Genomic DNA, 11,396 nt, shown 5'->3' on the forward strand with positions numbered 1-11,396 from the left:
AGTTGCTCCAATTCTCTTTTTCTCTTAGCTGTCCACCATATACTTGCTCATTGTGATGGCTCCTGCTGCAGGCTGGCCACATGCCTTGTGGGACCCTGGATGACATCTTCTATTAGTGGCTTGGTGGCAAGCCTGTACCATGCGCGGGAGAGCAGGTCTGTGGGTGGCATGGAGGTCTGCAGCTCTCCAACTGTCTTCCCCCTCCATTGCTGTGCTGTGTGGTTACAGACAAGGTTCTGTACGTCTATGACCCACCCATGCCATGGAGCAGGGGGCAGGTCTATAGAGTCCCTGTCAGCACCATTACCTGCATGGTGGAATGCAGGTCTCTCACTGTCTTTCTCCTCATGTGCTGTCCTGACTGGATTTGATTTGATTTGATTTTTATGTGTCCTAGGCATAAAATATCTTTGGCCACTAAGTCAAGCACCAAGCTAGGCTGAGCAGAGGACTGCCACCTGTTCTGCCTCCGGCTGACATAGGAATACCACTGCCAACAAGTGTCTCTTTGCCCGTTGACAGGGGCATACTTTATTTTTGTTGTAGTTTTTTACTTGTTACTACCGGTAATGGAAATGTTCATTGTTAAGGGGTAGAATCACCTGAGAGACAAGCCCCGCTAGCCATGCCTTTGTGACATTATTATTGTGAATTAATTGAGGTGGGAAGAACCAGAGGGTAGCACCATTATCTGGGTTTAGACTCCTGAACTGAGCACAAAGGAGAAAGCAAGCTCACTACTCTCTGTCTTCTGACTGTAGATGTGATATGACTGGCTGCTTTGAGGGCTTGCTGCCTTGATTTTCCCACCAAGATGGACTATACCATTGAAGTGTGAGCTAGAATAAGCCCTTTCTCCTTCAAGTTGTCTTTGTCAATGTGTTTCAGCATAGCCACAGGATAAAAACAAACAAACAAACAAACAAACAAACAAACAAACAAACACACACACATATCATTCCAAAGAAACAGTACTAGCCACTCAGAAGAGTATGCTCTATTATTAGCAAATGCAGACTAGGGTGGCACTGGTATTATCTTGGGCTGAACATAGTTAGGATCATCCAGAGGCCATATTTGCCTCCTTGTAGCTTTCCTGTAGACTTGGTGGCATTAAGTCTTCAGAATAAGGTCATTATTTGACCATCTTTAAATCTATATTAGAGTTTTATAAATAAAATCATCATGGCCAAGGGAAATGCAAAGCCAAAGTAATAGTGCTTTCTCCTTTTTTCCTCTTGCAAAATCTTTGGCAATAGGCATTATCAGATTGAATTGATGCAGCTGTTATCTGGGCAGAGTTCTTGCTCCATGAACAATGAATGGGTAGCTCACAACCCTAGCAAATAGGAACTGAAGACTAATAGGACAACACTGCTTAGCAACTCCCCAAACAGAATTCCCACTAGCTCTGTGAAAAAAAATTGATTAATGGCTCCTGGGAGCCTACTGGTGACCACTGCCATGCAAGCCCAGAGCATAAGTACAGGCTGGAAGATTGTTTCAGAGCATAGTGATGGGTGTCCTTGGCTTTATATGTACATTCCTAGTAACTAACTGGGCTGGGATACCTCATTTATTTTTAGAAAACTGAAATGCAATGTCTTCCTCTCTAGTTTTGGATATGGAAACCAGAAAATCAGAATGTTTCTTATATTTACTGGTTAGGGAACCTCATGTTTAGTGAATAGATTAACAGACAAGGTCTGATGGATATAAAATCTACGTAAAGAGCAACTGAGTCTTCCAGATGGCTCATTACCAGTGAGTATGTTGGACTGCTGTCTCCCTGTCCCATGAGAGGCTCACACATAGGATAGCAGTGAACTTTGTCTCCTCTGCTTCCTCTTCTTCCTTCTTTGTTTCTTTACTAACTTGATTTTGTCTGTCTTAACAAAAACGACTGTATGCAGAAGGAGGAACATTAGGAATTACAGACTTAGACTTAGCCTCTGAACCATTCCATTTTTCTCTGCTTGTTTCCGACTCTGCATGTGGAACCCCTAGAACTGATTCCTGCTGCTCTGGGGTTGCCACCGAGGCAACTGGGCAGGCCGTGTCCAGTTTGGTGGTTGATTGGCTCTCCCTCACTGCCAATATTTCTTTGCTGCTCTTTCCTTCTATAAATAGTCTCTTTGCCCTCTCAAGTGGTCTTCCTGTTTTACCCCCTACTGGGACTGGGATGGTGGCTTGGGGATAGGCCTCAGAAATCCTTGTCTGGTTTCTTCTTTTAACAATAATATAGGAGAACTGATATATTTTCAGCACTGTCAGTCTGTTGGAGACTCCAGGGAAACTAAACAAAATCTCACAAGTAAATACTTCTGGCCATCAAAGCATATTGTGCATAGGTAGGTTTATTGCCATTATTATTGCCATTATTATTATTATTATTATTATTATTATTATTATTATTATTATTGAAACAGGATCTTCTATGTTTCCCTGGTTGTTTTGGAACTCTCCAAGTCTTACATAAATCTGCCTGCTCTTGCTTTCTAAGTGCTGGGACTGAAGGCTTGAGCTACTGTACCCTGCTTATGAACAGGTAATTTAGAGCATTGTGATAATAGTGCTGCCAACTTTTGTGGTTTATACATCTTTTAATTTGATAAATAAAGATGTGTTTATGCACCTTGAGACACTTACAAAATAAAATGTTCATTTCTCAGATAAGTGCTTTATTTTTATCAATTTTAACCAGTTAAATCTGCCTGGTTTCTTTTTTTTATTATTATTATTAATTACACTTTATTCATTTTGTATCCCCCCATAAGCCCCTCCCTCTTCCCCTCCTGATCCCACCATACCTCCCCACATCCACTGATAGGGGAGGTCCTCCTCTCCTTCCTTTTGATCTTAGTCTATCAGATCACATCAGGAATGGCTGGATTGTCTTCTTCTGTGGCCTGGTAAGGCTGCTCCCCCCTCAGGGGGAGGTGATCAACGATCAGGCCAATCAGTTTATGTCAGAGGCAGTCCCTCTTCCCATCACTATGTAAGCCACTTGGACACTAAACTGCCATGGGCTGCATTTGTGCAGGGGTTCTAGGTTATCTCCATGAATAGTCCTTGGTTGGAGTATGAGTTTTTGGGAAGTTCCCTGTGTTCAAATTTTCTTGTTCTGTTGCTCTCCTTGTGGAGTTCCTGTCCTCTCCAGCTCTTGCTATTTCCCATTTCTTACATAAAATTCCATTCACTTTGCCCGCCAGTTGGCCATCAGGCTCAGCATCTGTTTTGATAGTCTGCAGGGCAGAGGCTTTCAAATTCTGCCTGGTTTTTTTTAGCCATCTTTCATCAGTTCAGATTTATCTCTAGTTCTGTGGTTTCCAGAAGCAAACTCATAAAATATGGCTGGGATGCTTCCAACCACTGACTCATTTATTAATTAATTGGGGGTATGCTTTCACAATGTAAGGATGCAAACTGCCATTTTTCCATTTTATCTGTCTTGCTTTGTGTGCATATGTTGTGTATATATGTTCTTGTTTGTATGGATGTATGTTTTTGCACACTCTTGTGAGTCCAGAAGTAAGTGTTAGGTATCTTCTTCAGTAGCTCTGTACTTCATATTTTGACCCAGTGTCTCTCACAGACCCTGGTGCTCATTTCTGCAGCTACAATGAGGTCCAGGCAAACATCTGTCTCCACCTCCCCAGAACCAATTTACAGACATGTTCTTAGGCACCAGCGTTTCACATGGGTGCTGGGGACCTGAATGCAAGTCCTCATGCTTGCAAAAAGAGTAAGTATTTTACAACTTAGCTCTCTCCCCAGATGCATTATCAACCTTACTTTTTTGAAGTTCAAAGTTTGTTTTGAATAACTTGAATGTAACACTTTACTATTCTGACTATATGGCTTACAATAACAGCTTTAATTAAAGAAAAAATCACAGAAAAAAATATGGATAAAGGAATACTAAAAATGTGGTTTTCTATGCCTCAAAGTATCACTAGTTTTTTAATGTTATTGAAACAATGGAATGTGAAAGAAAATACCAAGAGGTAGGTATTTGTATAATGTCTATGGAGTAAGTTTCTCAATCCTTAAAGGCATTGCTAGGTTTTTGTTCTAAGTGCACTAATGCTTACTTTCAAGTGATGCTGAATTTCCCCCTACAATCCTTTGTATAGGAAGAGTCACCCCATCAAACTATCCTCACCATTTAAAGAAACAGACTTGCTTATATTGTACTAAGCATCCATTGAAAGGCCTCTGACTCAAATCAGGAGTTAAAACAAACACCAGCAGGAGTTAAAACAAACACCAGCTAAACAAAAGCCTTAGACAATAAATGGTAAACCTTTAAGTAGTAATGTGCTTGCTGCCAGTATGTACACAGGAACATATGTGTGTGTGCCAGTGACCCTTTAATTATATGTCTTTGAAACTTCTTCTTTTTCAGCCCACTTGTCCTTTGCATCACTTATTTCAAATTTTGCAAGTATGTAACAATCACAGTGGTAGAGAAATGGACAGATCAGTGAGCACAGCAGCAAAGGCAAGATAAAATTGAGATACATTGAAAGAGAGAAAAATGAGAAGAAACAAGTCCATTTCTATTCAATATATAACAAAATACTGAGCTTGACATATGCAAGCCTTCCACAGAAACACCAAATAAATATTACTCTTTTATTTTTAGGTGGGGTCTCATGTAGCTCAGGTTAGCCTGACTGAACTCTTGTTTCTCCTATCCCAACTTCCAGAGAGCTGGGAATACAGGTGTGTAGCACTTGTCTGTTTCTATAGAGGGACTGAATTTATAGCTGTCTGTGTGGTGGCATGCAGTCTACCAACTGATCTACATCTCCAGATCCCACATATCACTTTCTGTAAGTGTGGTAAAGTAAGATACTAATTCAGCAGGCAAAATAAACCCATCAACAATTTATATGAAAGTTAGCAAATATGGTAAGCACATTGTAACAATATCAGTTTCTTTAAAAAGAGCTTGTTCTTTATATATGAATATCATATGTAAGGTTTCTTTATCAAAGTTAAAACAAAGCTGATGAAAATTTCCACTGTAATGTTGTGCCTAGGTCATGAGACCCCAAAAGACCACCAGGAGTCCAGTCTATTGCAAAACACATGAGGGTTTATTCAATACAAGCTCGAGCTTGGGTTTCAAAGCTCTCTGGAGCAGCAGGAGAGGAATGTGGCCCCAAGGTCTAGGGAAACAAGGTTTTTAAAGAGAAATACCACAAGCAAGGGCTCCAAGCCTTGGGTAGGGGATCTATTTTTAGACACCAAGACCATAAAATGATTCTGGCTTGGCCATCTGGAGGGTATTCATCATGAACAATGCCTGGACTGTTCTGATTAGCTGTTGCTAGGGAAGTAGAGCAATTAGCACACTCTGTGGTCACAAGCTAGGGGCCATCTGGGTGGGTAGCCAGGAAACAGTATCTCTTAAGTGCAGGAAGGAGTGCTGCAAGCCTGATTACTCCCTGCATCAGGTCAGACATGTCTCAATTAACCTGGTCCTTTGTCTAAACTTTTATCCAGGACATCAGTCCTGCTACCCTAAGCCTCTAATTTTAAACTTGGGACCTCTCATTCCCCCCTAATTAAGAGGATACTGTCTTAAATCCTTGAGACATGTTCAGACTATGTAACCTTATGTTGAGGAGCCCTTCTTGATCTATCATTTCAGCCTATTAGGTGGGATTTTGAGAGGAGGTCTCTTTTTCTGGAGCTGCTTTGATGCTGACAATAGATGATTGTTGGCATCAGGGGCTAGGAAGGCTGATATGCCTGCCAAAGTCTGGGCAATGCGGCAGTCCTCAGAAGCTTCTGGTTAGTTGATCTAACTGAAGAGGCAGGGAACAATTATGTCAGCTTCGAGCAAGTACAGATTTCAGCTAGCAGTCCATAGCTGATCCCTGAATAGATTCTGTCAGCCAGGTGAAAATCTGCTGAGACAAATTCAGACTAGAGACAGAAGTTAAAAATTTGTCTTGTAAATGGGAAAAGTGAGGAATCCCAAGACCAAGGAAAAAAGTCATCTGGGGTCCATTTGAGCTATGCCAGATCCAGGTCCCATGATATTTTTGTTTCCTGATACTCATATTAATATCACCATTGTGTTGAGATCCATACTTTAGAAAAAACAGTTAACAGGTGTCTACAAGATAGCAGGAGTAGACTCATGCCATTAGGAATTAGTAAAAGCTATGGCTTTTGGGTTAGATATACACATTAGACAGATATTTTTAGCATGATGAGAAATACCTTTAAGTGTATCTCCAGAAGATAACCAAAAGTAAATTAAAATCTCAAGCTTGTGACTAGGCAGTAAGCAGTCAGTGTTCTATCAGCTTATCAGAACTCTATTATTGATCAATTTTGTGACTCTGAACTTCTGAAATCTTATAGCAACATAAGCACAACAATAGCAGAGAGGGGGAGAAATCTCAAATATCTCCCATTTTCAATATGCCTTAAATTGTCTTCATATATCATTTCAACTTACATTTACATACCTTAAAATATCTATTTAGACCCTCTAATCTTTCTTGAATTTACCAACTTTGAAACATTTTCCTAGACCCTTAAACAATTTTTTTTATATCCTCATAACTTAAACTTTCATATCCTCTGACCTTACATAAACTTTACATCTTTTTATCCAGTTATTCATCATAAGACACAGGCAACTAACATGAAGCCTGCGAGTAAGGAAAATCTCTTTCCCTTTCTAAAGAGATCTAGTACCTAATAGTTCTAAATAGCTAATGAGTTGACCAATGAACTAACAATGGATCTAACTGTATGCTCTTTAGCTTCAAAGCTACCATTAACTTAGCTTAGCCATCAATGTGACCAGAGATATGAAAAGGATAAATTATAAGATATCTATCTATCTATCTATCTATCTATCTATCTATCTATCTATCTATCTATCTATGACTAGTGCATTTGAACTGAAGAACTTCAGATCTCCTCTGTAGTGAGAATTTTTGGTTTCTTTAAAAACATAGAAATGTTATATGAATGTGTTTTTGTTTTACTCCCAAGTGTAAGATTGTCCACAGCAGCTAACTATGATTTGTCTTGTGCTCAGGCAGGGGTATGATTTTGCCAGCTGAGGATAGTTTACCTTAGGAATTCTAGGGACTCTTGAGAGGACATAAATATCAGAGCCCCTAGAGGGCCTGAGCCAGCTACTCCCCCTGTTGCTATTTGCTCCTGCTGCTGTTGCTGGTGGCTACTGCTACTGCTGTTATTGTTTGGAAATATCCTGACAATGAAGATCAAACTCACCCCAAGAAACTTGATGCCCCTAATCAGCAGGAAGCAGTCTAACAATACCTGCTTTCCCCTCTAACCTTTCTCTATTATCCCCTAGATAGTTGGTGGGAGGGGGAGTTTGGAAAGGATAGGGGTAGTGTAGGAAGGCAGATAAAAGAACCCAAGAAAGGAGCCAAAAGTCATTACTTGATTTGCCCACCTACTTTTAGTGTTTCAGGCTCAATGTTTTAGCTATCCAATGTTATAAAACAATTACCAGCAAAATTTAACATCTTACAATAAATGTTTAACATCTTGCAGCTGGGGTGTCTCTGCCTCAGTCTGTTACAGGGAGGAACTGTTCCCTTTTAGTTAGCTGAGACTGGTGTCCAATCAAAGGAGCTTCCAAACTTGGTCTATTGCTGCCTGAAATGCTCTGGTCTCTGGTCACAGGGCCTCTGTGTAGGTTATATTTTGACATGGTGTGTTAGCTGATGCTGTGTGATGGCTCAAATGTCAACATGATTGGATTATGAGATGACCAGTGGGTAATGCCACTGGGTGTGTTGGATTAACTACAGAAAGAGATCTGCTCTGAGGGTGGGTGGCATTATCTCAAGGACTAGGGCCTCTGACTATGTAAAAAGAGAAAAAGAAGAAAGATTCTCCTTTCTCTGATTCCTAATCTCCCTAAATGTGAAGGCTGGAGATGTTTCTGCTGTATGTCTTCTCCACCAAGACAGACTGAAACCTCAAACCAAGAACTAAAGCAAGCCTCTTTTACATGGCTTCTTGGCTGGCATTTGGTCACAGTGACAAGACAAGTAAGGAACATTGGCTGCTGTAAGGAAGTGCTATAGGATAGGTAGCTTAATGAGTCTACATCTAGAAGTACAAATATCAAGACACCAGTGCCTTTGATGTGTAGTGAGAGCTATATGCCTAGTGTATAGACTACTACTTTTCAACTGTACCCTTATCTTGACTTTGCTTGGTGTGGGAATGTTGAGAAAGACAGATCTCTCTGATATGTTATTATAATTATTATTATTAAACTTTTGGCAGTTGTGACTCAAACCCAAAGCCTCATATCATTGAGTTGCTTTGCATAGCCTCTTTCTCTTAAAAGCAATCAGAGTCTCACCTTAGAAACCTCATTTATTCTTGATTACCACCTTAGAAGTCTTTCCTTCAAGTATCTTCAGATAGGGAATTAGGCCTTTCAGGGAAGAGAGACTAATTTAGTCTGTGAACTGAAAGGGAGGGAAAGCAATCCAGAGACCATGTAAGATGGAAACCACAAAGATTTTAGAACCTAATCTTGGAAGGATATTCTTTCTTTCTCTCTCTGTGTGTGTCTGCCTCTCTCTCTCTCTCTCTCTCTCTCTCTCTCTCTCTCACACACACACACACACATACACACACTTAAAAGTGGGTCCATAAGTTGAAGGCACACTCATGGGGAGAGGGTTCTGGGGTGGGCCCTCTGAGATATCACCTACAGCAGTCCACTATGTGTAGGAGTGCTTCTTGGTCTCCTTGTTCATTATATGGGCCTTCCTCGGATAAATTAGTTGCCAACTGCTCACCACAGGCAGATGATACTAATGAGAACAGAGAACAGAGAACCCACAGGACAGGAATCAAAGAAAGGGATTTGGGTTCGGGAAGACCAAGGCTTACATATTTGCTTTCCTGATTATTAACTGTGACCTGATTCAAGTTTTTATTTTTTTTAACTTCTCTAATATTGATTATTTTAATGAAAAACACACCTTATGCTATGGCTGTAGGCATGAGGCATAGGTGGGAGGAGGGCACCCAGAAGCCACCAGCTGTGTAGCCCACCTACAGAAGGATCCAGTACAATGTGCAAGTATGCTGTGGACAGATGGGAGAGAAGTGGGACAGTTTGAGCATTATGAAGAGAGGTGGAACTGGAGATTTGAGGGTGGAGAGAAATAGCCTGCTGTGAGTAGCCTGCCCTGATACTTGAGGTCATGGTGAAGTCCCAGCCCATGCTGCCCTGATGGCTATGTTCTGGTCCATGGCCATACAGCAACAGGGGTCTATGCTAATGTTCATGGCTCATATTACTACAAAAGGCCATGTAGATGTCCCTGGTTCTGGCTGCTGCTTGGAACCATGTTGATGTCCAAGGACTCAGCAAAGCTGTCCCTGCCCCTCACTGGCTATGGTAGTTTGGAGAGTAGGCCCTGCACCTTGCCTGTGTAACACAGTAGAGCTGGCTCTGGTGGTGTGGGCTCAGGTGAGCTGGCCTGAAGGCATGAGAGCAAGAGAGCTGCCCCTGCTCCTTGCTTACTGTAGCATTGGGTAAGCTGACTGGGGAAGTGCTGGAGAGCTCACCCTAGTGGGTGGGTATAAGAGAGCTGGTGGGTTGACAAACTCAGCTGCCACTCAGGCTTGGATCTAGGACTTTGAGTTGGCCCACCCCAATATCTACCTCATCTATGAACTGCTGGAGCACTTGAAAGGGAAGGTATTATAGATCCAAAGCTGAAAGATCTCCATGACACAGGACAACAAAAGAATAACCTAGAGGACTCCTGAGGAGGATCCAGTATTGATGGTGTAGCAAAAGCCAGAGGGCTTGACCAATGACTCATTGAAATGAACATTGGCAAGTAAAAATGTGTGAACAAAAGGGTATAGTCTGAGACACACTATGAGACACACTACAGCGTCTATGATGAGATATTATTTATGTTCTGTTTTTTACTTTTAGTTTATTTATTTTATTTTACTTTTTTATTGGGGGAGGGTGTGTAGAAAGGAACAAGAAGATGAGTGGGATTGAGTTGCATGATGTGAAATTCACAAAGAATCAGTAAAGAGTTTTTATAAAAATCTAAAAAAAAATATTGATGATTTTAAATAGACCAAAGTACTGTTTGGCTGGGCATGAGAGCTCATGCTTATAATCTCAGTACATGGAGGATGTCAGCAGTGAACATAAACATGGCAGGAGGGTGTCAGCTGTGAACAAGGACACGGGAGAAGGGTGTTATTTCTGAACATCCTCTTATTTGCTGAGTGTTGTTATTCTCAGGCATTAATTCTTGAGCTTTTCTGACTTCTTTCACACAGGCCCATAATGCATCTGGTGCCTGGCTCTTAGAGGAAAAGGTTACTGATATTTGAAATAAATGACTATTGGGGTGTAGAAGTGACTATGGAATATGGTCATATTGTTATACCCAGTTCGCGAGCCCCCAAAAGATCCTCAGGAATCGACTCTGTTGCAAAACACATGAGGGTCTTTTTATTGTAAATTACAAGCTGAAGCTTGGGCCTACATAGCCCCACCGCCGAAGCGGTGGGAGCTGAGTGCGCCGTCCCCAGGTTAGTTGGGTGATTTATAGATTCTGGTCCCTCCCAGCATGCCCAAGGCAGGGGCAATTCCTACATTTTGAATTGATTGGCTATAGGAAGGTCCCCAGACCATAATGACCTGGTGTCCCTCCCTAGAGGGATGGGCCAGTTTCCTAGCAACTGCTATCTCTAGTAGGTGGAGAAAGACAGCAGTAAGGCTGTCCTTCCCCTCAGGGCATTACTAGACTTCTCCACCCACATAGTTCAGGCCTTAACTAATAGCTGCTAATTTTTAATCTTTTTGGTCTCTCAATATATAATAAAAATACAGCATGAACCACACAGTCAGGCCATACATGGGATTAGAGTTTTAGCAGCTATAGTAAAGATGAAAAACTTAGATAAGATTTATTCTCATGTTTACTGTATCATGTCCAATTAATAACTGATGTAAAACGATTAATGAACTACTTAAACTTATTGTGCCAAATCTTTACAAACCAGTGTGCATTTCACACACATAAGCTTACCTTACTTTGACCCACTTGTATATCACATACCAGCTGATGTCCATGTATGGCATCAACTAGTGTGGGTCTTATGTGAATGCAGGCTATAAATGTACACCATTGCTATGAGATTAAGTAGTTTGTGTGTGTGTGTGTGTGTGTGTGTGTGTGTATGAAAATTAAAAGCTGTCTCCTATGGATAACAACCCAGATTTTACAATATTTCCAAGAGCCAGCATTGATGGAGCACTGTGGTCACTATAGGTGTTAGATCCTGGAGGCACCATAGGACAATAGACATGTAAGTATTGGAAG

General features: G+C 41.2%; 1 non-coding gene across 1 annotated transcript; it reads right to left on the reverse strand.

Annotated features, from left to right (window-relative positions):
* Window positions 1-384: 384 nt before the first annotated feature.
* Window positions 385-527, reverse strand: LOC129670628 (small nucleolar RNA SNORA48). Its single transcript, XR_008719238.1, has one exon. It is a non-coding gene; the product is annotated as a small nucleolar RNA SNORA48 (small nucleolar RNA).
* Between the last annotated feature and the right edge of the window lie 10,869 nt (window positions 528-11,396).

This window comes from Psammomys obesus, unplaced genomic scaffold, assembly GCF_907164565.1.
Source record: "Psammomys obesus unplaced genomic scaffold, mPsaObe1.curated_primary_1811, whole genome shotgun sequence".
Taxonomy (NCBI): domain Eukaryota; kingdom Metazoa; phylum Chordata; class Mammalia; order Rodentia; family Muridae; genus Psammomys; species Psammomys obesus.